This window comes from Ambystoma mexicanum, chromosome 10 (assembly GCF_040938575.1).
Source record: "Ambystoma mexicanum isolate Mex_15411 chromosome 10, UKY_AmexF1_1, whole genome shotgun sequence".
Classification (NCBI taxonomy): Eukaryota; Metazoa; Chordata; class Amphibia; order Caudata; family Ambystomatidae; genus Ambystoma; species Ambystoma mexicanum.
Genome location: NC_090932.1, coordinates 1,536,255,320 through 1,536,277,019, shown reverse-complemented (window position 1 = coordinate 1,536,277,019; position 21,700 = coordinate 1,536,255,320). Strand labels below are relative to the sequence as shown.

Genomic DNA, 21,700 nt, shown 5'->3' with positions numbered 1-21,700 from the left:
ACGTGGAGTCAACAACCCGACCTCTCTTGGTGTGACGAATCAACTTCCGGGGCACTAGTGGTCCAGGGAGGACTATCGCTTTCTAGACCATCAATCAGTCCCACACCTCTAGTACACCGGAAGGGGTCCGAACAGTGGACGGAACGTCAGGCTGGTTAGTTGCAACAGAGCGAAAAAACAATTGTGACCCACTGATAAAAGGGACTGTCCAGTCAAGGTTGTATACAAATATCTACTTTAGTATTAATACAACAGACAGTTCTAACACACTACAAAATACAACCCACCCTATAAAGGAAAACAGGGGACAGACAGTTTCACAAAGGAGAGGGATGCACTCTGGATACTGACAGGAGTGCAGTCGGTAAAGCAATCAGTCTGAACTGTTCAAGGTTATTTGGTTGCAGCAGCAAGGGAGCAAGAGGTCGTAAATGTCACTAAGGGCCTTCGGAGAAGGACCAGGGGGACAGAACCACAATGTAACTGGTGTTTGAGATGATCTTGGTACTCGACAGCATCGAGTGGCTTCCAGCATGCTTTGTAGCTCCGGCGACAGAGTTCAAGAGGGACGACAGATGCGGATATCAGTTGGCAGGCAGTTTGGTAAGCGAGGCTGGGCGGACGGCTGCAGGCTGCCCTACCCGGCGGCTCGGGGTGAAGAATCGTTGTCTGTGTGCTGGTTGGTGGATCTGGAACGCTGGTCGAGGGTTCTCAGACGGCTTTAGTGACTGCAGCGTGAGAACAGCCACAGTGGTGCAGCCGGTCGCAGTTTGAGAGCTCGACTGCTTCGAAAAAGTCCTTAAAAGATGGACGCTGGTTGATGCTTGTTGTGGCACTCCTCCGAGCTTCTTCTCAATGCTTGGGTCGACGTTTAAGGCGGCCGACCCAAAGCTGAGAAGAGTGTTTGCCGGCAACGGCCTTGTCCTTTGTTCAGAGACTCTCTGGCACTTCCCACCTAGGAAGCTTGCTGGCTTAACCTAGCAGGGCACGCTGTGTGCTGGCTGGGTACCGGTTCTGGTGCTGCTTGATGGATCCTCTGAGTCGGGTATCTCCCTCTGTTCCCTGGGAGATGTTTTGGGAGGTATTTTGCTTCCCTCTTGGAAATCCTGGACTTCCTTCACTGGCGGAAGCCGTGAGGCAGATTGTACCATCACCGAGGGTCCGAATGAGTCCTTCTTCGTACTCCTTTTGAAGTCGTCGGATGATCTGCTCAGTGAGGGGCTCAGCCCTCTTTTAAAGCCAAATGGGCCCCAGTGATTGGAGCATGCTAAGCCTACCTTAAAGACCCAATCCTGGGTCCCCACCACCAATCTTCTGTCATGCGTAAGGTCATGACCAGAGTGCTTTGCAACAGGAAAGGTAAGGGGTGACAACATGTACTACTAAGCCGCACCCATCTTCCTGTCTCCTGTGGATCAAAGTGGCTCTCTGGTTAATTGAGCTCGAGAACAGACTGTCTGCATCAAATCACATATATCTTCCCTCTGAAAGGGGGTGGCCCTGCAGCGGTTGCCTACTGTAAACAGTTGTTCCACACATGACATTCAATGGCCTTCATACAGAGGGGTGGGAGCTAGCTTCAAGCTGACACATTGCATATGAAAAAGGTGTTGGGGTGTCATGCCCTGTGTTAGTTCTGTGAACAGGCCTCTTGGCAGGCCTGCTTCACTTAACTCTCATCAGTATGCGCTGCCATCAGAGAGAACCTAACAATAGGCAGGGCATATCGATGGAGCCTTTGCTATTTTAAGTAGGCTGACCAGGGCCGGAGGAAGGCGTTGCCTTCCCCCTTCAGAGATGCTTTGATGTACCCATGGCTGTCACATTGCAGCTAAATGTGACAGGAGGACCGCACCGGTAGACTGTGTCCCCCAGAGTGCACTTGACTATGTGTTTGTTGTGCAGTGTCCATTGGGAAATGTGTGCGGGATAGCCCCACACATTTCCAGGAGGTTTACCTACCAACATTCCATTTCTTTTTTAAAAGTATCAAACCAGCCCAGGCGGAGCGCACACTCCCCGTGCGGATGGTCTAATTCCTCACTCTTGGTCAGGTTCTTCAATTCCTACCAGTCAAGTGGTCTCTTCTGTCTGTGTCTGCACTTCATTTGCACAGCAAACAGGCATGTCTTTCCCATGGCAACAGTGTCTTCTCCAAGCTGCACACACAGACAGCCGTTTCTCAGGCTAAATGTTCTCTTCTGACCTCAGTGGCAGAGCCACACTAAGCAGATGGCTCTGCAAAGGCCCAGGGGCTACAGCAAAAAGCCTGAACAGGGCAAGGCCGCTTCATTTTTGGCAGTGGAGTGGAAGTAGAATTGCAGGGTCCGCCCTATGAGACAGGGTACAAGACGTGAATTACATAGGACCTTTTCACTTTTCCCAGAGTCCCCTGCAAAATCGGGTCTATTTTCAAGGACAAGTGCAATTATCACAAACAGGTAGGTATGTGATGGCATGGAAATGTATCGAAATTGTAATGGTTTGGTCAACAGTTGGAACGCTCAGAGACAAATTGATTCACTTCTTGTCAATGTCCTGGCTGCACTGCAGAAACAGCTGGTCGTCCTGGTGGAGCATCACTTCACCTGTCCCCAAAGGAGCCCATTTCTCGATGCTGTCCTCGCTCCTGTGCAATCCTCCAACGGCTCTTTGCATTCTCAAGCCTCTCCCATGTTGCCTTGGCAGCGGCCTGCCCAATAATCTCTCAGGAGGGCGGGGTCACTTGCCAACAGGCCACCGATCATGCTAAGGGAAAGAGCGCACAGGTAGCAGCCTGCTCATTTGCATGTTTACTCCCAGAATCCTATGCATACCTTGCTACTATATTTGCTGTCAGTTTGGTGAGCGCAAGATGATACAGGTGTTCACCTCAACAAATCTCGGCACTGGAATCCAGGCGGTTTTATGAGTTTGACAAAGGATGCTCAGGATGGAGCTTGCTGGGATCAGTGCAAGTTAAATGGGAATCCATTCCCGGGGCGCACGGGCCTCTGGGTCAGGTGCTTTAGCTTTGCGCAGTGGCAGTATCGTAGCTCATGAGGTTTAACCGAGGCGCGATTATTGCTTATTGAAAACTTTACCCAATACCCCGCCATGACAGCTTGAAATATAGATGGAATTGGTAATTTTTGACAGTCTCTACGGAGGCTGAACCGATTTGTTTGAAAAGGAGACAATGACGCTTTTACTCCACTGGAGAAGACCTAGCAAGAGGGGTGTGTTTTTCGGAACCCATCCCTTCTATTCTTTGTTCTCTCGTGGCCTACCCTCAACAAAGGGGTTTACTTCCAGAAGCTAGCGCATTCGTAAACTCCAAGCGGCGCAGCGAAGTCTATGGAACCGTGACCATGCAGCAGGTGCATTAAGCGCCTCAGTTGTCTCGCTGCCTTCCTGATCTCACGACATGAAAACCATGAGCTTTCAGAACCTAGCAGACAGTGACCTGTCTGCCTTCGATCCTCTTTGCCACATCTGCTCTTGCGAAAGTCATCAGATTGTTGGATGGTTACTCAGGGAGGTCTGGCTGCCACTGAAGCCAACCGCAGCAGAGGGGTCGCTTTACCTTTGGCCTTCGCTCACCATCTCAGTCTTCCCAAGAGAGGCAAAAGGGCATTTCTGTCCCCATGCATTCTATAGACACATATTCACGTGGAGTCAACAACCCGACCTCTCTTGGTGTGACGAATCAACTTCCGGGGCACTAGTGGTCCAGGGAGGAATATCGCTTTCTAGACCATCAATCAGTCCCACACCTCTAGTACACCGGAAGGGGTCCGAACAGTGGACGGAACGTCAGGCTGGTTAGTTGCAACAGAGCGAAAAAACAATTGTGACCCACTGATAAAAGGGACTGTCCAGTCAAGGTTGTATACAAATATCTACTTTAGTATTAATACAACAGACAGTTCTAACACACTACAAAATACAACCCACCCTATAAAGGAAAACAGGGGACAGACAGTTTCACAAAGGAGAGGGATGCACTCTGGATACTGACAGGAGTGCAGTCGGTAAAGCAATCAGTCTGAACTGTTCAAGGTTATTTGGTTGCAGCAGCAAGGGAGCAAGAGGTCGTAAATGTCACTAAGGGCCTTCGGAGAAGGACCAGGGGGACAGAACCACAATGTAACTGGTGTTTGAGATGATCTTGGTACTCGACAGCATCGAGTGGCTTCCAGCATGCTTTGTAGCTCCGGCGACAGAGTTCAAGAGGGACGACAGATGCGGATATCAGTTGGCAGGCAGTTTGGTAAGCGAGGCTGGGCGGACGGCTGCAGGCTGCCCTACCCGGTGGCTCGGGGTGAAGAATCGTTGTCTGTGTGCTGGTTGGTGGATCTGGAACGCTGGTCGAGGGTTCTCAGACGGCTTTAGTGACTGCAGCGTGAGAACAGCCACAGTGGTGCAGCCGGTCGCAGTTTGAGAGCTCGACTGCTTCGAAAAAGTCCTTAAAAGATGGACGCTGGTTGATGCTTGTTGTGGCACTCCTCCGAGCTTCTTCTCAATGCTTGGGTCGACGTTTAAGGCGGCCGACCCAAAGCTGAGAAGAGTGTTTGCCGGCAACGGCCTTGTCCTTTGTTCAGAGACTCTCTGGCACTTCCCACCTAGGAAGCTTGCTGGCTTAACCTAGCAGGGCACGCTGTGTGCTGGCTGGGTACCGGTTCTGGTGCTGCTTGATGGATCCTCTGAGTCGGGTATCTCCCTCTGTTCCCTGGGAGATGTTTTGGGAGGTATTTTGCTTCCCTCTTGGAAATCCTGGACTTCCTTCACTGGCGGAAGCCGTGAGGCAGACTGTACCATCACCGAGGGTCCGAATGAGTCCTTCTTCGTACTCCTTTTGAAGTCGTCGGATGATCTGCTTAGTGAGGGGCTCAGCCCTCTTTTAAAGCCAAATGGGCCCCAGTGATTGGAGCATGCTAAGCCTACCTTAAAGACCCAATCCTGGGTCCCCACCACCAATCTTCTGTCATGCGTAAGGTCATGACCAGAGTGCTTTGCAACAGGAAAGGTAAGGGGTGACAACATGTACTACTAAGCCGCACCCATCTTCCTGTCTCCTGTGGATCAAAGTGGCTCTCTGGTTAATTGAGCTCGAGAACAGACTGTCTGCATCAAATCACATATATCTTCCCTCTGAAAGGGGGTGGCCCTGCAGCGGTTGCCTACTGTAAACAGTTGTTCCACACATGACATTCAATGGCCTTCATACAGAGGGGTGGGAGCTAGCTTCAAGCTGACACATTGCATATGAAAAAGGTGTTGGGGTTTCCTGCCCTGTGTTAGTTCTGTGAACAGGCCTCTTGGCAGGCCTGCTTCACTTAACTCTCATCAGTATGCGCTGCCATCAGAGAGAACCTAACAATAGGCAGGGCATATCGATGGAGCCTTTGCTATTTTAAGTAGGCTGACCAGGGCCGGAGGAAGGCGTTGCCTTCCCCCTTCAGAGATGCTTTGATGTACCCATGGCTGTCACATTGCAGCTAAATGTGACAGGAGGACCGCACCGGTAGACTGTGTCCCCCAGAGTGCACTTGACTATGTGTTTGTTGTGCAGTGTCCATTGGGAAATGTGTGCGGAATAGCCCCACACATTTCCAGGAGGTTTACCTACCAACATTCCATTTCTTTTTTAAAAGTATCAAACCAGCCCAGGCGGAGCGCACACTCCCCGTGCGGATGGTCTAATTCCTCACTCTTGGTCAGGTTCTTCAATTCCTACCAGTCAAGTGGTCTCTTCTGTCTGTGTCTGCACTTCATTTGCACAGCAAACAGGCATGTCTTTCCCATGGCAACAGTGTCTTCTCCAAGCTGCACACACAGACAGCCGTTTCTCAGGCTAAATGTTCTCTTCTGACCTCAGTGGCAGAGCCACACTAAGCAGATGGCTCTGCAAAGGCCCAGGGGCTACAGCAAAAAGCCTGAACAGGGCAAGGCCGCTTCATTTTTGGCAGTGGAGTGGAAGTAGAATTGCAGGGTCCGCCCTATGAGACAGGGTACAAGACGTGAATTACATAGGACCTTTTCACTTTTCCCAGAGTCCCCTGCAAACTCGGGTCTATTTTCAAGGACAAGTGCAATTATCACAAACAGGTAGGTATGTGATGGCATGGAAATGTATCGAAATTGTAATGGTTTGGTCAACAGTTGGAACGCTCAGAGACAAATTGATTCACTTCTTGTCAATGTCCTGGCTGCACTGCAGAAACAGCTGGTCGTCCTGGTGGAGCATCACTTCACCTGTCCCCAAAGGAGCCCATTTCTCGATGCTGTCCTCGCTCCTGTGCAATCCTCCAATGGCTCTTTGCATTCTCAAGCCTCTCGCATGTTGCCTTGGCAGCGGCCTGCCCAATAATCTCTCAGGAGGGCGGGGTCACTTGCCAACAGGCCACCGATCATGCTAAGGGAAAGAGCGCACAGGTAGCAGCCTGCTCATTTGCATGTTTACTCCCAGAATCCTATGCATACCTTGCTACTATATTTGCTGTCAGTTTGGTGAGCGCAAGATGATACAGGTGTTCACCTCAACAAATCTCGGCACTTGAATCCAGGCGGTTTTATGAGTTTGACAAAGGATGCTCAGGATGGAGCTTGCTGGGATCAGTGCAAGTTAAATGGGAATCCATTCCCGGGGCGCACGGGCCTCTGGGTCAGGTGCTTTAGCTTTGCGCAGTGGCAGTATCGTAGCTCATGAGGTTTAACCGAGGCGCGATTATTGCTTATTGAAAACTTTACCCAATACCCCGCCATGACAGCTTGAAATATAGCTGGAATTGGTAATTTTTGACAGTCTCTACGGAGGCTGAACCGATTTGTTTGAAAAGGAGACAATGACGCTTTTACTCCACTGGAGAAGACCTAGCAAGAGGGGTGTGTTTTTCGGAACCCATCCCTTCTATTCTTTGTTCTCTCGTGGCCTACCCCAACAAAGGGGTTTACTTCCAGAAGCTAGCGCATTCGTAAACTCCAAGCGGCGCAGCGAAGTCTATGGAACCGTGACCATGCAGCAGGTGCGTTAAGCGCCTCAGTTGTCTCGCTGCCTTCCTGATCTCACGACATGAAAACCATGAGCTTTCAGAACCTAGCAGACAGTGACCTGTCTGCCTTCGATCCTCTTTGCCACATCTGCTCTTGCGAAAGTCATCAGATTGTTGGATGGTTACTCAGGGAGGTCTGGCTGCCACTGAAGCCAACCGCAGCAGCGGGGTCGCTTTACCTTTGGCCTTCGCTCACCATCTCAGTCTTCCCAAGAGAGGCAAAAGGGCATTTCTGTCCCCATGCATTCTATAGACACATATTCACGTGGAGTCAACAACCCGACCTCTCTTGGTGTGACGAATCAACTTCCGGGGCACTAGTGGTCCAGGGAGGAATATCGCTTTCTAGACCATCAATCAGTCCCACACCTCTAGTACACCGGAAGGGGTCCTAACAGTGGACGGAACGTCAGGCTGGTTAGTTGCAACAGAGCGAAAAAACAATTGTGACCCACTGATAAAAGGGACTGTCCAGTCAAGGTTGTATACAAATATCTACTTTAGTATTAATACAACAGACAGTTCTAACACACTACAAAATACAACCCACCCTATAAAGGAAAACAGGGGACAGACAGTTTCACAAAGGAGAGGGATGCACTCTGGATACTGACAGGAGTGCAGTCGGTAAAGCAATCAGTCTGAACTGTTCAAGGTTATTTGGCTGCAGCAGCAAGGGAGCAAGAGGTCGTAAATGTCACTAAGGGCCTTCGGAGAAGGACCAGGGGGACAGAACCACAATGTAACTGGTGTTTGAGATGATCTTGGTATTCGACAGCATCGAGTGGCTTCCAGCATGCTTTGTAGCTCCGGCGACAGAGTTCAAGAGGGACGACAGATGCGGATATCAGTGGGCAGGCAGTTTGGTAAGCGAGGCTGGGCGGACGGCTGCAGGCTGCCCTACCCGGCGGCTCGGGGTGAAGAATCGTTGTCTGTGTGCTGGTTGGTGGATCTGGAACGCTGGTCGAGGGTTCTCAGACGGCTTTAGTGACTGCAGCGTGAGAACAGCCACAGTGGTGCAGCCGGTCGCAGTTTGAGAGCTCGACTGCTTCGAAAAAGTCCTTAAAAGATGGACGCTGGTTGATGCTTGTTGTGGCACTCCTCCGAGCTTCTTCTCAATGCTTGGGTCGACGTTTAAGGCGGCCGACCCAAAGCTGAGAAGAGTGTTTGCCGGCAACGGCCTTGTCCTTTGTTCAGAGACTCTCTGGCACTTCCCACCTAGGAAGCTTGCTGGCTTAACCTAGCAGGGCACGCTGTGTGCTGGCTGGGTACCGGTTCTGGTGCTGCTTGATGGATCCTCTGAGTCGGGTATCTCCCTCTGTTCCCTGGGAGATGTTTTGGGAGGTATTTTGCTTCCCTCTTGGAAATCCTGGACTTCCTTCACTGGCGGAAGCCGTGAGGCAGACTGTACCATCACCGAGGGTCCGAATGAGTCCTTCTTCGTACTCCTTTTGAAGTCGTCGGATGATCTGCTTAGTGAGGGGCTCAGCCCTCTTTTAAAGCCAAATGGGCCCCAGTGATTGGAGCATGCTAAGCCTACCTTAAAGACCCAATCCTGGGTCCCCACCACCAATCTTCTGTCATGCGTAAGGTCATGACCAGAGTGCTTTGCAACAGGAAAGGTAAGGGGTGACAACATGTACTACTAAGCCGCACCCATCTTCCTGTCTCCTGTGGATCAAAGTGGCTCTCTGGTTAATTGAGCTCGAGAGCAGACTGTCTGCATCAAATCACATATATCTTCCCTCTGAAAGGGGGTGGCCCTGCAGCGGTTGCCTACTGTAAACAGTTGTTCCACACATGACATTCAATGGCCTTCATACAGAGGGGTGGGAGCTAGCTTCAAGCTGACACATTGCATATGAAAAAGGTGTTGGGGTTTCCTGCCCTGTGTTAGTTCTGTGAACAGGCCTCTTGGCAGGCCTGCTTCACTTAACTCTCATCAGTATGCGCTGCCATCAGAGAGAACCTAACAATAGGCAGAGCATATCGATGGAGCCTTTGCTATTTTAAGTAGGCTGACCAGGGCCGGAGGAAGGCGTTGCCTTCCCCCTTCAGAGATGCTTTGATGTACCCATGGCTGTCACATTGCAGCTAAATGTGACAGGAGGACCGCACCGGTAGACTGTGTCCCCCAGAGTGCACTTGACTATGTGTTTGTTGTGCAGTGTCCATTGGGAAATGTGTGCGGGATAGCCCCACACATTTCCAGGAGGTTTACCTACCAACATTCCATTTCTTTTTTAAAAGTATCAAACCAGCCCAGGCGGAGCGCACACTCCCCGTGCGGATGGTCTAATTCCTCACTCTTGGTCAGGTTCTTCAATTCCTACCAGTCAAGTGGTCTCTTCTGTCTGTGTCTGCACTTCATTTGCACAGCAAACAGGCATGTCTTTCCCATGGCAACAGTGTCTTCTCCAAGCTGCACACACAGACAGCCGTTTCTCAGGCTAAATGTTCTCTTCTGACCTCAGTGGCAGAGCCACACTAAGCAGATGGCTCTGCAAAGGCCCAGGGGCTACAGCAAAAAGCCTGAACAGGGCAAGGCCGCTTCATTTTTGGCAGTGGAGTGGAAGTAGAATTGCAGGGTCCGCCCTATGAGACAGGGTACAAGACGTGAATTACATAGGACCTTTTCACTTTTCCCAGAGTCCCCTGCAAAATCGGGTCTATTTTCAAGGACAAGTGCAATTATCACAAACAGGTAGGTATGTGATGGCATGGAAATGTATCGAAATTGTAATGGTTTGGTCAACAGTTGGAACGCTCAGAGACAAATTGATTCACTTCTTGTCAATGTCCTGGCTGCACTGCAGAAACAGCTGGTCGTCCTGGTGGAGCATCACTTCACCTGTCCCCAAAGGAGCCCATTTCTCGATGCTGTCCTCGCTCCTGTGCAATCCTCCAATGGCTCTTTGCATTCTCAAGCCTCTCCCATGTTGCCTTGGCAGCGGCCTGCCCAATAATCTCTCAGGAGGGCGGGGTCACTTGCCAACAGGCCACCGATCATGCTAAGGGAAAGAGCGCACAGGTAGCAGCCTGCTCATTTGCATGTTTACTCCCAGAATCCTATGCATACCTTGCTACTATATTTGCTGTCAGTTTGGTGAGCGCAAGATGATACAGGTGTTCACCTCAACAAATCTCGGCACTGGAATCCAGGCGGTTTTATGAGTTTGACAAAGGATGCTCAGGATGGAGCTTGCTGGGATCAGTGCAAGTTAAATGGGAATCCATTCCCGGGGCGCACGGGCCTCTGGGTCAGGTGCTTTAGCTTTGCGCAGTGGCAGTATCGTAGCTCATGAGGTTTAACCAAGGCGCGATTATTGCTTATTGAAAACTTTACCCAATACCCCGCCATGACAGCTTGAAATATAGCTGGAATTGGTAATTTTTGACAGTCTCTACGGAGGCTGAACCGATTTGTTTGAAAAGGAGACAATGGCACTTTTACTCCACTGGAGAAGACCTAGCAAGAGGGGTGTGTTTTTCGGAACCCATCCCTTCTATTCTTTGTTCTCTCGTGGCCTACCCTCAACAAAGGGGTTTACTTCCAGAAGCTAGCGCATTCGTAAACTCCAAGCGGCGCAGCGAAGTCTATGGAACCGTGACCATGCAGCAGGTGCATTAAGCGCCTCAGTTGTCTCGCTGCCTTCCTGATCTCACGACATGAAAACCATGAGCTTTCAGAACCTAGCAGACAGTGACCTGTCTGCCTTCGATCCTCTTTGCCACATCTGCTCTTGAGAAAGTCATCAGATTGTTGGATGGTTACTCAGGGAGGTCTGGCTGCCACTGAAGCCAACCGCAGCAGAGGGGTCGCTTTACCTTTGGCCTTCGCTCACCATCTCAGTCTTCCCAAGAGAGGCAAAAGGGCATTTCTGTCCCCATGCATTCTATAGACACATATTCACGTGGAGTCAACAACCCGACCTCTCTTGGTGTGACGAATCAACTTCCGGGGCACTAGTGGTCCAGGGAGGAATATCGCTTTCTAGACCATCAATCAGTCCCACACCTCTAGTACACCGGAAGGGGTCCGAACAGTGGACGGAACGTCAGGCTGGTTAGTTGCAACAGAGCGAAAAAACAATTGTGACCCACTGATAAAAGGGACTGTCCAGTCAAGGTTGTATACAAATATCTACTTTAGTATTAATACAACAGACAGGTCTAACACACTACAAAATACAACCCACCCTATAAAGGAAAACAGGGGACAGACAGTTTCACAAAGGAGAGGGATGCACTCTGGATACTGACAGGAGTGCAGTCGGTAAAGCAATCAGTCTGAACTGTTCAAGGTTATTTGGTTGCAGCAGCAAGGGAGCAAGAGGTCGTAAATGTCACTAAGGGCCTTCGGAGAAGGACCAGGGGGACAGAACCACAATGTAACTGGTGTTTGAGATGATCTTGGTACTCGACAGCATCGAGTGGCTTCCAGCATGCTTTGTAGCTCCGGCGACAGAGTTCAAGAGGGACGACAGATGCGGATATCAGTTGGCAGGCAGTTTGGTAAGCGAGGCTGGGCGGACGGCTGCAGGCTGCCCTACCCGGCGGCTCGGGGTGAAGAATCGTTGTCTGTGTGCTGGTTGGTGGATCTGGAACGCTCAAACTGCGACCGGCTGCACCACTGTGGCTGTTCTCACGCTGCAGTGTCTGCAGCGTGAGAACAGCCACAGTGGTGCAGCCGGTCGCAGTTTGAGAGCTCGACTGCTTCGAAAAAGTCCTTAAAAGATGGACGCTGGTTGATGCTTGTTGTGGCACTCCTCCGAGCTTCTTCTCAATGCTTGGGTCGACGTTTAAGGCGGCCGACCCAAAGCTGAGAAGAGTGTTTGCCGGCAACGGCCTTGTCCTTTGTTCAGAGACTCTCTGGCACTTCCCACCTAGGAAGCTTGCTGGCTTAACCTAGCAGGGCACGCTGTGTGCTGGCTGGGTACCGGTTCTGGTGCTGCTTGATGGATCCTCTGAGTCGGGTATCTCCCTCTGTTCCCTGGGAGATGTTTTGGGAGGTATTTTGCTTCCCTTTGGAAATCCTGGACTTCCTTCACTGGCGGAAGCCGTGAGGCAGATTGTACCATCACCGAGGGTCCGAATGAGTCCTTCTTCGTACTCCTTTTGAAGTCGTCGGATGATCTGCTCAGTGAGGGGCTCAGCCCTCTTTTAAAGCCAAATGGGCCCCAGTGATTGGAGCATGCTAAGCCTACCTTAAAGACCCAATCCTGGGTCCCCACCACCAATCTTCTGTCATGCGTAAGGTCATGACCAGAGTGCTTTGCAACAGGAAAGGTAAGGGGTGACAACATGTACTACTAAGCCGCACCCATCTTCCTGTCTCCTGTGGATCAAAGTGGCTCTCTGGTTAATTGAGCTCGAGAACAGACTGTCTGCATCAAATCACATATATCTTCCCTCTGAAAGGGGGTGGCCCTGCAGCGGTTGCCTACTGTAAACAGTTGTTCCACACATGACATTCAATGGCCTTCATACAGAGGGGTGGGAGCTAGCTTCAAGCTGACACATTGCATATGAAAAAGGTGTTGGGGTTTCCTGCCCTGTGTTAGTTCTGTGAACAGGCCTCTTGGCAGGCCTGCTTCACTTAACTCTCATCAGTATGCGCTGCCATCAGAGAGAACCTAACAATAGGCAGGGCATATCGATGGAGCCTTTGCTATTTTAAGTAGGCTGACCAGGGCCGGAGGAAGGCGTTGCCTTCCCCCTTCAGAGATGCTTTGATGTACCCATGGCTGTCACATTGCAGCTAAATGTGACAGGAGGACCGCACCGGTAGACTGTGTCCCCCAGAGTGCACTTGACTATGTGTTTGTTGTGCAGTGTCCATTGGGAAATGTGTGCGGGATAGCCCCACACATTTCCAGGAGGTTTACCTACCAACATTCCATTTCTTTTTTAAAAGTATCAAACCAGCCCAGGCGGAGCGCACACTCCCCGTGCGGATGGTCTAATTCCTCACTCTTGGTCAGGTTCTTCAATTCCTACCAGTCAAGTGGTCTCTTCTGTCTGTGTCTGCACTTCATTTGCACAGCAAACAGGCATGTCTTTCCCATGGCAACAGTGTCTTCTCCAAGCTGCACACACAGACAGCCGTTTCTCAGGCTAAATGTTCTCTTCTGACCTCAGTGGCAGAGCCACACTAAGCAGATGGCTCTGCAAAGGCCCAGGGGCTACAGCAAAAAGCCTGAACAGAGCAAGGCCGCTTCATTTTTGGCAGTGGAGTGGAAGTAGAATTGCAGGGTCCGCCCTATGAGACAGGGTACAAGACGTGAATTACATAGGACCTTTTCACTTTTCCCAGAGTCCCCTGCAAAATCGGGTCTATTTTCAAGGACAAGTGCAATTATCACAAACAGGTAGGTATGTGATGGCATGGAAATGTATCGAAATTGTAATGGTTTGGTCAACAGTTGGAACGCTCAGAGACAAATTGATTCACTTCTTGTCAATGTCCTGGCTGCACTGCAGAAACAGCTGGTCGTCCTGGTGGAGCATCACTTCACCTGTCCCCAAAGGAGCCCATTTCTCGATGCTGTCCTCGCTCCTGTGCAATCCTCCAATGGCTCTTTGCATTCTCAAGCCTCTCCCATGTTGCCTTGGCAGCGGCCTGCCCAATAATCTCTCAGGAGGGCGGGGTCACTTGCCAACAGGCCACCGATCATGCTAAGGGAAAGAGCGCACAGGTAGCAGCCTGCTCATTTGCATGTTTACTCCCAGAATCCTATGCATACCTTGCTACTATATTTGTTGTCAGTTTGGTGAGCGCAAGATGATACAGGTGTTCACCTCAACAAATCTCGGCACTGGAATCCAGGCGGTTTTATGAGTTTGACAAAGGATGCTCAGGATGGAGCTTGCTGGGATCAGTGCAAGTTAAATGGGAATCCATTCCCGGGGCGCTCGGGCCTCTGGGTCAGGTGCTTTAGCTTTGCGCAGTGGCAGTATCGTAGCTCATGAGGTTTAACCGAGGCGCGATTATTGCTTATTGAAAACTTTACCCAATACCCCGCCATGACAGCTTGAAATATAGCTGGAATTGGTAATTTTTGACAGTCTCTACGAGGCTGAACCGATTTGTTTGAAAAGGAGACAATGACGCTTTTACTCCACTGGAGAAGACCTAGCAAGAGGGGTGTGTTTTTCGGAACCCATCCCTTCTATTCTTTGTTCTCTCGTGGCCTACCCTCAACAAAGGGGTTTACTTCCAGAAGCTAGCGCATTCGTAAACTCCAAGCGGCGCAGCGAAGTCTATGGAACCGTGACCATGCAGCAGGTGCATTAAGCGCCTCAGTTGTCTCGCTGCCTTCCTGATCTCACGACATGAAAACCATGAGCTTTCAGAACCTAGCAGACAGTGACCTGTCTGCCTTCGATCCTCTTTGCCATATCTGCTCTTGCGAAAGTCATCAGATTGTTGGATGGTTACTCAGGGAGGTCTGGCTGCCACTGAAGCCAACCGCAGCAGAGGGGTCGCTTTACCTTTGGCCTTCGCTCACCATCTCAGTCTTCCCAAGAGAGGCAAAAGGGCATTTCTGTCCCCATGCATTCTATAGACACATATTCACGTGGAGTCAACAACCCGACCTCTCTTGATGTGACGAATCAACTTCCGGGGCACTAGTGGTCCAGGGAGGAATATCGCTTTCTAGACCATCAATCAGTCCCACACCTCTAGTACACCGGAAGGGGTCCGAACAGTGGACGGAACGTCAGGCAGGTTAGTTGCAACAGAGCGAAAAAACAATTGTGACCCACTGATAAAAGGGACTGTCCAGTCAAGGTTGTATACAAATATCTACTTTAGTATTAATACAACAGACAGTTCTAACACACTACAAAATACAACCCACCCTATAAAGGAAAACAGGGGACAGACAGTTTCACAAAGGAGAGGGATGCACTCTGGATACTGACAGGAGTGCAGTCGGTAAAGCAATCAGTCTGAACTGTTCAAGGTTATTTGGTTGCAGCAGCAAGGGAGCAAGAGGTCGTAAATGTCACTAAGGGCCTTCGGAGAAGGACCAGGGGGACAGAACCACAATGTAACTGGTGTTTGAGATGATCTTGGTACTCGACAGCATCGAGTGGCTTCCAGCATGCTTTGTAGCTCCGGCGACAGAGTTCAAGAGGGACGACAGATGCGGATATCAGTTGGCAGGCAGTTTGATAAGCGAGGCTGGGCGGACGGCTGCAGGCTGCCCTACCCGGCGGCTCGGGGTGAAGAATCGTTGTCTGTGTGCTGGTTGGTGGATCTGGAACGCTGGTCGAGGGTTCTCAGACGCCTTTAGTGACTACAGCGTGAGAACAGCCACAGTGGTGCAGCCGGTCGCAGTTTGAGAGCTCGACTGCTTCGAAAAAGTCCTTAAAAGATGGACGCTGGTTGATGCTTGTTGTGGCACTCCGAGCTTCTTCTCAATGCTTGGGTCGACGTTTAAGGCGGCCGACCCAAAGCTGAGAAGAGTGTTTGCCGGCAACGGCCTTGTCCTTTGTTCAGAGACTCTCTGGCACTTCCCACCTAGGAAGCTTGCTGGCTTAACCTAGCAGGGCACGCTGTGTGCTGGCTGGGTACCGGTTCTGGTGCTGCTTGATGGATCCTCTGAGTCGGGTATCTCCCTCTGTTCCCTGGGAGATGTTTTGGGAGGTATTTTGCTTCCCTCTTGGAAATCCTGGACTTCCTTCACTGGCGGAAGCCGTGAGGCAGACTGTACCATCACCGAGGGTCCGAATGAGTCCTTCTTCGTACTCCTTTTGAAGTCGTCGGATGATCTGCTTAGTGAGGGGCTCAGCCCTCTTTTAAAGCCAAATGGGCCCCAGTGATTGGAGCATGCTAAGCCTACCTTAAAGACCCAATCCTGGGTCCCCACCACCAATCTTCTGTCATGCGTAAGGTCATGACCAGAGTGCTTTGCAACAGGAAAGGTAAGGGGTGACAACATGTACTACTAAGCCGCACCCATCTTCCTGTCTCCTGTGGATCAAAGTGGCTCTCTGGTTAATTGAGCTCGAGAAAAGACTGTCTGCATCAAATCACATATATCTTCCCTCTGAAAGGGGGTGGCCCTGCAGCGGTTGCCTACTGTAAACAGTTGTTCCACACATGACATTCAATGGCCTTCATACAGAGGGGTGGGAGCTAGCTTCAAGCTGACACATTGCATATGAAAAAGGTGTTGGGGTTTCCTGCCCTGTGTTAGTTCTGTGAACAGGCCTCTTGGCAGGCCTGCTTCACTTAACTCTCATCAGTATGCGCTGCCATCAGAGAGAACCTAACAATAGGCAGAGCATATCGATGGAGCCTTTGCTATTTTAAGTAGGCTGACCAGGGCCGGAGGAAGGCGTTGCCTTCCCCCTTCAGAGATGCTTTGATGTACCCATGGCTGTCACATTGCAGCTAAATGTGACAGGAGGACCGCACCGGTAGACTGTGTCCCCCAGAGTGCACTTGACTATGTGTTTGTTGTGCAGTGTCCATTGGGAAATGTGTGCGGGATAGCCCCACACATTTCCAGGAGGTTTACCTACCAACATTCCATTTCTTTTTTAAAAGTATCAAACCAGCCCAGGCGGAGCGCACACTCCCCGTGCGGATGGTCTAATTCCTCACTCTTGGTCAGGTTCTTCAATTCCTACCAGTCAAGTGGTCTCTTCTGTCTGTGTCTGCACTTCATTTGCACAGCAAACAGGCATGTCTTTCCCATGGCAACAGTGTCTTCTCCAAGCTGCACACACAGACAGCCGTTTCTCAGGCTAAATGTTCTCTTCTGACCTCAGTGGCAGAGCCACACTAAGCAGATGGCTCTGCAAAGGCCCAGGGGCTACAGCAAAAAGCCTGAACAGGGCAAGGCCGCTTCATTTTTGGCAGTGGAGTGGAAGTAGAATTGCAGGGTCCGCCCTATGAGACAGGGTACAAGACGTGAATTACATAGGACCTTTTCACTTTTCCCAGAGTCCCCTGCAAAATCGGGTCTATTTTCAAGGACAAGTGCAATTATCACAAACAGGTAGGTATGTGATGGCATGGAAATGTATCGAAATTGTAATGGTTTGGTCAACAGTTGGAACGCTCAGAGACAAATTGATTCACTTCTTGTCAATGTCCTGGCTGCACTGCAGAAACAGCTGGTCGTCCTGGTGGAGCATCACTTCACCTGTCCCCAAAGGAGTGCATTTCTCGATGCTGTCCTCGCTCCTGTGCAATCCTCCAATGGCTCTTTGCATTCTCAAGCCTCTCCCATGTTGCCTTGGCAGCGGCCTGCCCAATAATCTCTCAGGAGGGCGGGGTCACTTGCCAACAGGCCACCGATCATGCTAAGGGAAAGAGCGCACAGGTAGCAGCCTGCTCATTTGCATGTTTACTCCCAGAATCCTATGCATACCTTGCTACTATATTTGCTGTCAGTTTGGTGAGCGCAAGATGATACAGGTGTTCACCTCAACAAATCTCGGCACTGGAATCCAGGCGGTTTTATGAGTTTGACAAAGGATGCTCAGGATGGAGCTTGCTGGGATCAGTGCAAGTTAAATGGGAATCCATTCCCGGGGCGCACGGGCCTCTGGGTCAGGTGCTTTAGCTTTGCGCAGTGGCAGTATCGTAGCTCATGAGGTTTAACCGAGGCGCGATTATTGCTTATTGAAAACTTTACCCAATACCCCGCCATGACAGCTTGAAACATAGCTGGAATTGGTAATTTTTGACAGTCTCTACGGAGGCTGAACCGATTTGTTTGAAAAGGAGACAATGACGCTTTTACTCCACTGGAGAAGACCTAGCAAGAGGGGTGTGTTTTTCGGAACCCATCCCTTCTATTCTTTGTTCTCTCGTGGCCTACCCTCAACAAAGGGGTTTACTTCCAGAAGCTAGCGCATTCGTAAACTCCAAGCGGCGCAGCGAAGTCTATGGAACCGTGACCATGCAGCAGGTTCATTAAGCGCCTCAGTTGTCTCGCTGCCTTCCTGATCTCACGACATGAAAACCATGAGCTTTCAGAACCTAGCAGACAGTGACCTGTCTGCCTTCGATCCTCTTTGCCACATCTGTTCAACCTCTGCTCTTGCGAAAGTCATCAGATTGTTGGATGGTTACTCAGGGAGGTCTGGCTGCCACTGAAGCCAACCGCAGCAGAGGGGTCGCTTTACCTTTGGCCTTCGCTCACCATCTCAGTCTTCCCAAGAGAGGCAAAAGGGCATTTCTGTCCCCATGCATTCTATAGACACATATTCACGTGGAGTCAACAACCCGACCTCTCTTGGTGTGACGAATCAACTTCCGGGGCACTAGTGGTCCAGGGAGGAATATCGCTTTCTAGACCATCAATCAGTCCCACACCTCTAGTACACCGGAAGGGGTCCTAACAGTGGACGGAACGTCAGGCTGGTTAGTTGCAACAGAGCGAAAAAACAATTGTGACCCACTGATAAAAGGGACTGTCCAGTCAAGGTTGTATACAAATATCTACTTTAGTATTAATACAACAGACAGTTCTAACACACTACAAAATACAACCCACCCTATAAAGGAAAACAGGGGACAGACAGTTTCACAAAGGAGAGGGATGCACTCTGGATACTGACAGGAGTGCAGTCGGTAAAGCAATCAGTCTGAACTGTTCAAGGTTATTTGGTTGCAGCAGCAAGGGAGCAAGAGGTCGTAAATGTCACTAAGGGCCTTCGGAGAAGGACCAGGGGGACAGAACCACAATGTAACTGGTGTTTGAGATGATCTTGGTACTCGACAGCATCGAGTGGCTTCCAGCATGCTTTGTAGCTCCGGCGACAGAGTTCAAGAGGGACGACAGATGCGGATATCAGTTGGCAGGCAGTTTGGTAAGCGAGGCTGGGCGGACGGCTGCAGGCTGCCCTACCCGGCGGCTCGGGGTGAAGAATCGCTGTCTGTGTGCTGGTTGGTGGATCTGGAACGCTGGTCGAGGGTTCTCAGACGGCTTTAGTGACTACAGCGTGAGAACAGCCACAGTGGTGCAGCCGGTCGCAGTTTGAGAGCTCGACTGCTTCGAAAAAGTCCTTAAAAGATGGACGCTGGTTGATGCTTGTTGTGGCACTCCTCCGAGCTTCTTCTCAATGCTTGGGTCGACGTTTAAGGCGGCCGACCCAAAGCTGAGAAGAGTGTTTGCCGGCAACGGCCTTGTCCTTTGTTCAGAGACTCTCTGGCACTTCCCACCTAGGAAGCTTGCTGGCTTAACCTAGCAGGGCACGCTGTGTGCTGGCTGGGTACCGGTTCTGGTGCTGCTTGATGGATCCTCTGAGTCGGGTATCTCCCTCTGTTCCCTGGGAGATGTTTTGGGAGGTATTTTGCTTCCCTCTTGGAAATCCTGGACTTCCTTCACTGGCGGAAGCCGTGAGGCAGACTGTACCATCACCGAGGGTCCGAATGAGTCCTTCTTCGTACTCCTTTTGAAGTCGTCGGATGATCTGCTTAGTGAGGGGCTCAGCCCTCTTTTAAAGCCAAATGGGCCCCAGTGATTGGAGCATGCTAAGCCTACCTTAAAGACCCAATCCTGGGTCCCCACCACCAATCTTCTGTCATGCGTAAGGTCATGACCAGAGTGCTTTGCAACAGGAAAGGTAAGGGGTGACAACATGTACTACTAAGCCGCACCCATCTTCCTGTCTCCTGTGGATCAAAGTGGCTCTCTGGTTAATTGAGCTCGAGAACAGACTGTCTGCATCAAATCACATATATCTTCCCTCTGAAAGGGGGTGGCCCTGCAGCGGTTGCCTACTGTAAACAGTTGTTCCACACATGACATTCAATGGCCTTCATACAGAGGGGTGGGAGCTAGCTTCAAGCTGACACATTGCATATGAAAAAGGTGTTGGGGTTTCCTGCCCTGTGTTAGTTCTGTGAACAGGCCTCTTGGCAGGCCTGCTTCACTTAACTCTCATCAGTATGCGCTGCCATCAGAGAGAACCTAACAATAGGCAGAGCATATCGATGGAGCCTTTGCTATTTTAAGTAGGCTGACCAGGGCCGGAGGAAGGCGTTGCCTTCCCCCTTCAGAGATGCTTTGATGTACCCATGGCTGTCACATTGCAGCTAAATGTGACAGGAGGACCGCACCGGTAGACTGTGTCCCCCAGAGTGCACTTGACTATGTGTTTGTTGTGCAGTGTCCATTGGGAAATGTGTGCGGGATAGCCCCACACATTTCCAGGAGGTTTACCTACCAACATTCCATTTCTTTTTTAAAAGTATCAAACCAGCCCAGGCGGAGCGCACACTCCCCGTGCGGATGGTCTAATTCCTCACTCTTGGTCAGGTTCTTCAATTCCTACCAGTCAAGTGGTCTCTTCTGTCTGTGTCTGCACTTCATTTGCACAGCAAACAGGCATGTCTTTCCCATGGCAACAGTGTCTTCTCCAAGCTGCACACACAGACAGCCGTTTCTCAGGCTAAATGTTCTCTTCTGACCTCAGTGGCAGAGCCACACTAAGCAGATGGCTCTGCAAAGGCCCAGGGGCTACAGCAAAAAGCCTGAACAGGGCAAGGACGCTTCATTTTTGGCAGTGGAGTGGAAGTAGAATTGCAGGGTCCGCCCTATGAGACAGGGTACAAGACGTGAATTACATAGGACCTTTTCACTTTTCCCAGAGTCCCCTGCAAAATCGGGTCTATTTTCAAGGACAAGTGCAATTATCACAAACAGGTAGGTATGTGATGGCATGGAAATGTATCGAAATTGTAATGGTTTGGTCAACAGTTGGAACGCTCAGAGACAAATTGATTCACTTCTTGTCAATGCAGAAACAGCTGGTCGTCCTGGTGGAGCATCACTTCACCTGTCCCCAAAGGAGCCCATTTCTCGATGCTGTCCTCGCTCCTGTGCAATCCTCCAATGGCTCTTTGCATTCTCAAGCCTCTCCCATGTTGCCTTGGCAGCGGCCTGCCCAATAATCTCTCAGGAGGGCGGGGTCACTTGCCAACAGGCCACCGATCATGCTAAGGGAAAGAGCGCACAGGTAGCAGCCTGCTCATTTGCATGTTTACTCCCAGAATCCTATGCATACCTTGCTACTATATTTGCTGTCAGTTTGGTGAGCGCAAGATGATACAGGTGTTCACCTCAACAAATCTCGGCACTGGAATCCAGGCGGTTTTATGAGTTTGACAAAGGATGCTCAGGATGGAGCTTGCTGGGATCAGTGCAAGTTAAATGGGAATCCATTCCCGGGGCGCACGGGCCTCTGGGTCAGGTGCTTTAGCTTTGCGCAGTGGCAGTATCGTAGCTCATGAGGTTTAACCAAGGCGCGATTATTGCTTATTGAAAACTTTACCCAATACCCCGCCATGACAGCTTGAAATATAGCTGGAATTGGTAATTTTTGACAGTCTCTACGGAGGCTGAACCGATTTGTTTGAAAAGGAGACAATGACGCTTTTACTCCACTGGAGAAGACCTAGCAAGAGGGGTGTGTTTTTCGGAACCCATCCCTTCTATTCTTTGTTCTCTCGTGGCCTACCCTCAACAAAGGGGTTTACTTCCAGAAGCTAGCGCATTCGTAAACTCCAAGCGGCGCAGCGAAGTCTATGGAACCGTGACCATGCAGCAGGTGCATTAAGCGCCTCAGTTGTCTCGCTGCCTTCCTGATCTCACGACATGAAAACCATGAGCTTTCAGAACCTAGCAGACAGTGAC

The 21,700-nt window shown here is 50.6% G+C and overlaps 6 non-coding genes across 6 annotated transcripts; all 6 read left to right on the top strand.

Moving 5' to 3' along the window:
* Positions 1–3,009: 3,009 nt before the first annotated feature.
* LOC138496695 (U4 spliceosomal RNA) lies at positions 3,010–3,150 on the top strand. The gene has a single exon (XR_011278183.1). It is a non-coding gene; the product is annotated as a U4 spliceosomal RNA (small nuclear RNA).
* A 3,508-nt stretch (positions 3,151–6,658) lies between these two features.
* On the top strand, positions 6,659–6,799 carry LOC138496455 (U4 spliceosomal RNA). Its single transcript, XR_011277965.1, has one exon. It is a non-coding gene; the product is annotated as a U4 spliceosomal RNA (small nuclear RNA).
* A 3,507-nt stretch (positions 6,800–10,306) lies between these two features.
* On the top strand, positions 10,307–10,447 carry LOC138496711 (U4 spliceosomal RNA). The gene has a single exon (XR_011278198.1). It is a non-coding gene; the product is annotated as a U4 spliceosomal RNA (small nuclear RNA).
* Positions 10,448–13,973: 3,526 nt separating this feature from the next.
* LOC138496696 (U4 spliceosomal RNA) lies at positions 13,974–14,113 on the top strand. The gene has a single exon (XR_011278184.1). It is a non-coding gene; the product is annotated as a U4 spliceosomal RNA (small nuclear RNA).
* A 3,505-nt stretch (positions 14,114–17,618) lies between these two features.
* On the top strand, positions 17,619–17,759 carry LOC138496616 (U4 spliceosomal RNA). Its single transcript, XR_011278111.1, has one exon. It is a non-coding gene; the product is annotated as a U4 spliceosomal RNA (small nuclear RNA).
* Positions 17,760–21,264: 3,505 nt separating this feature from the next.
* LOC138496710 (U4 spliceosomal RNA) lies at positions 21,265–21,405 on the top strand. Its single transcript, XR_011278197.1, has one exon. It is a non-coding gene; the product is annotated as a U4 spliceosomal RNA (small nuclear RNA).
* Positions 21,406–21,700: the final 295 nt, after the last annotated feature.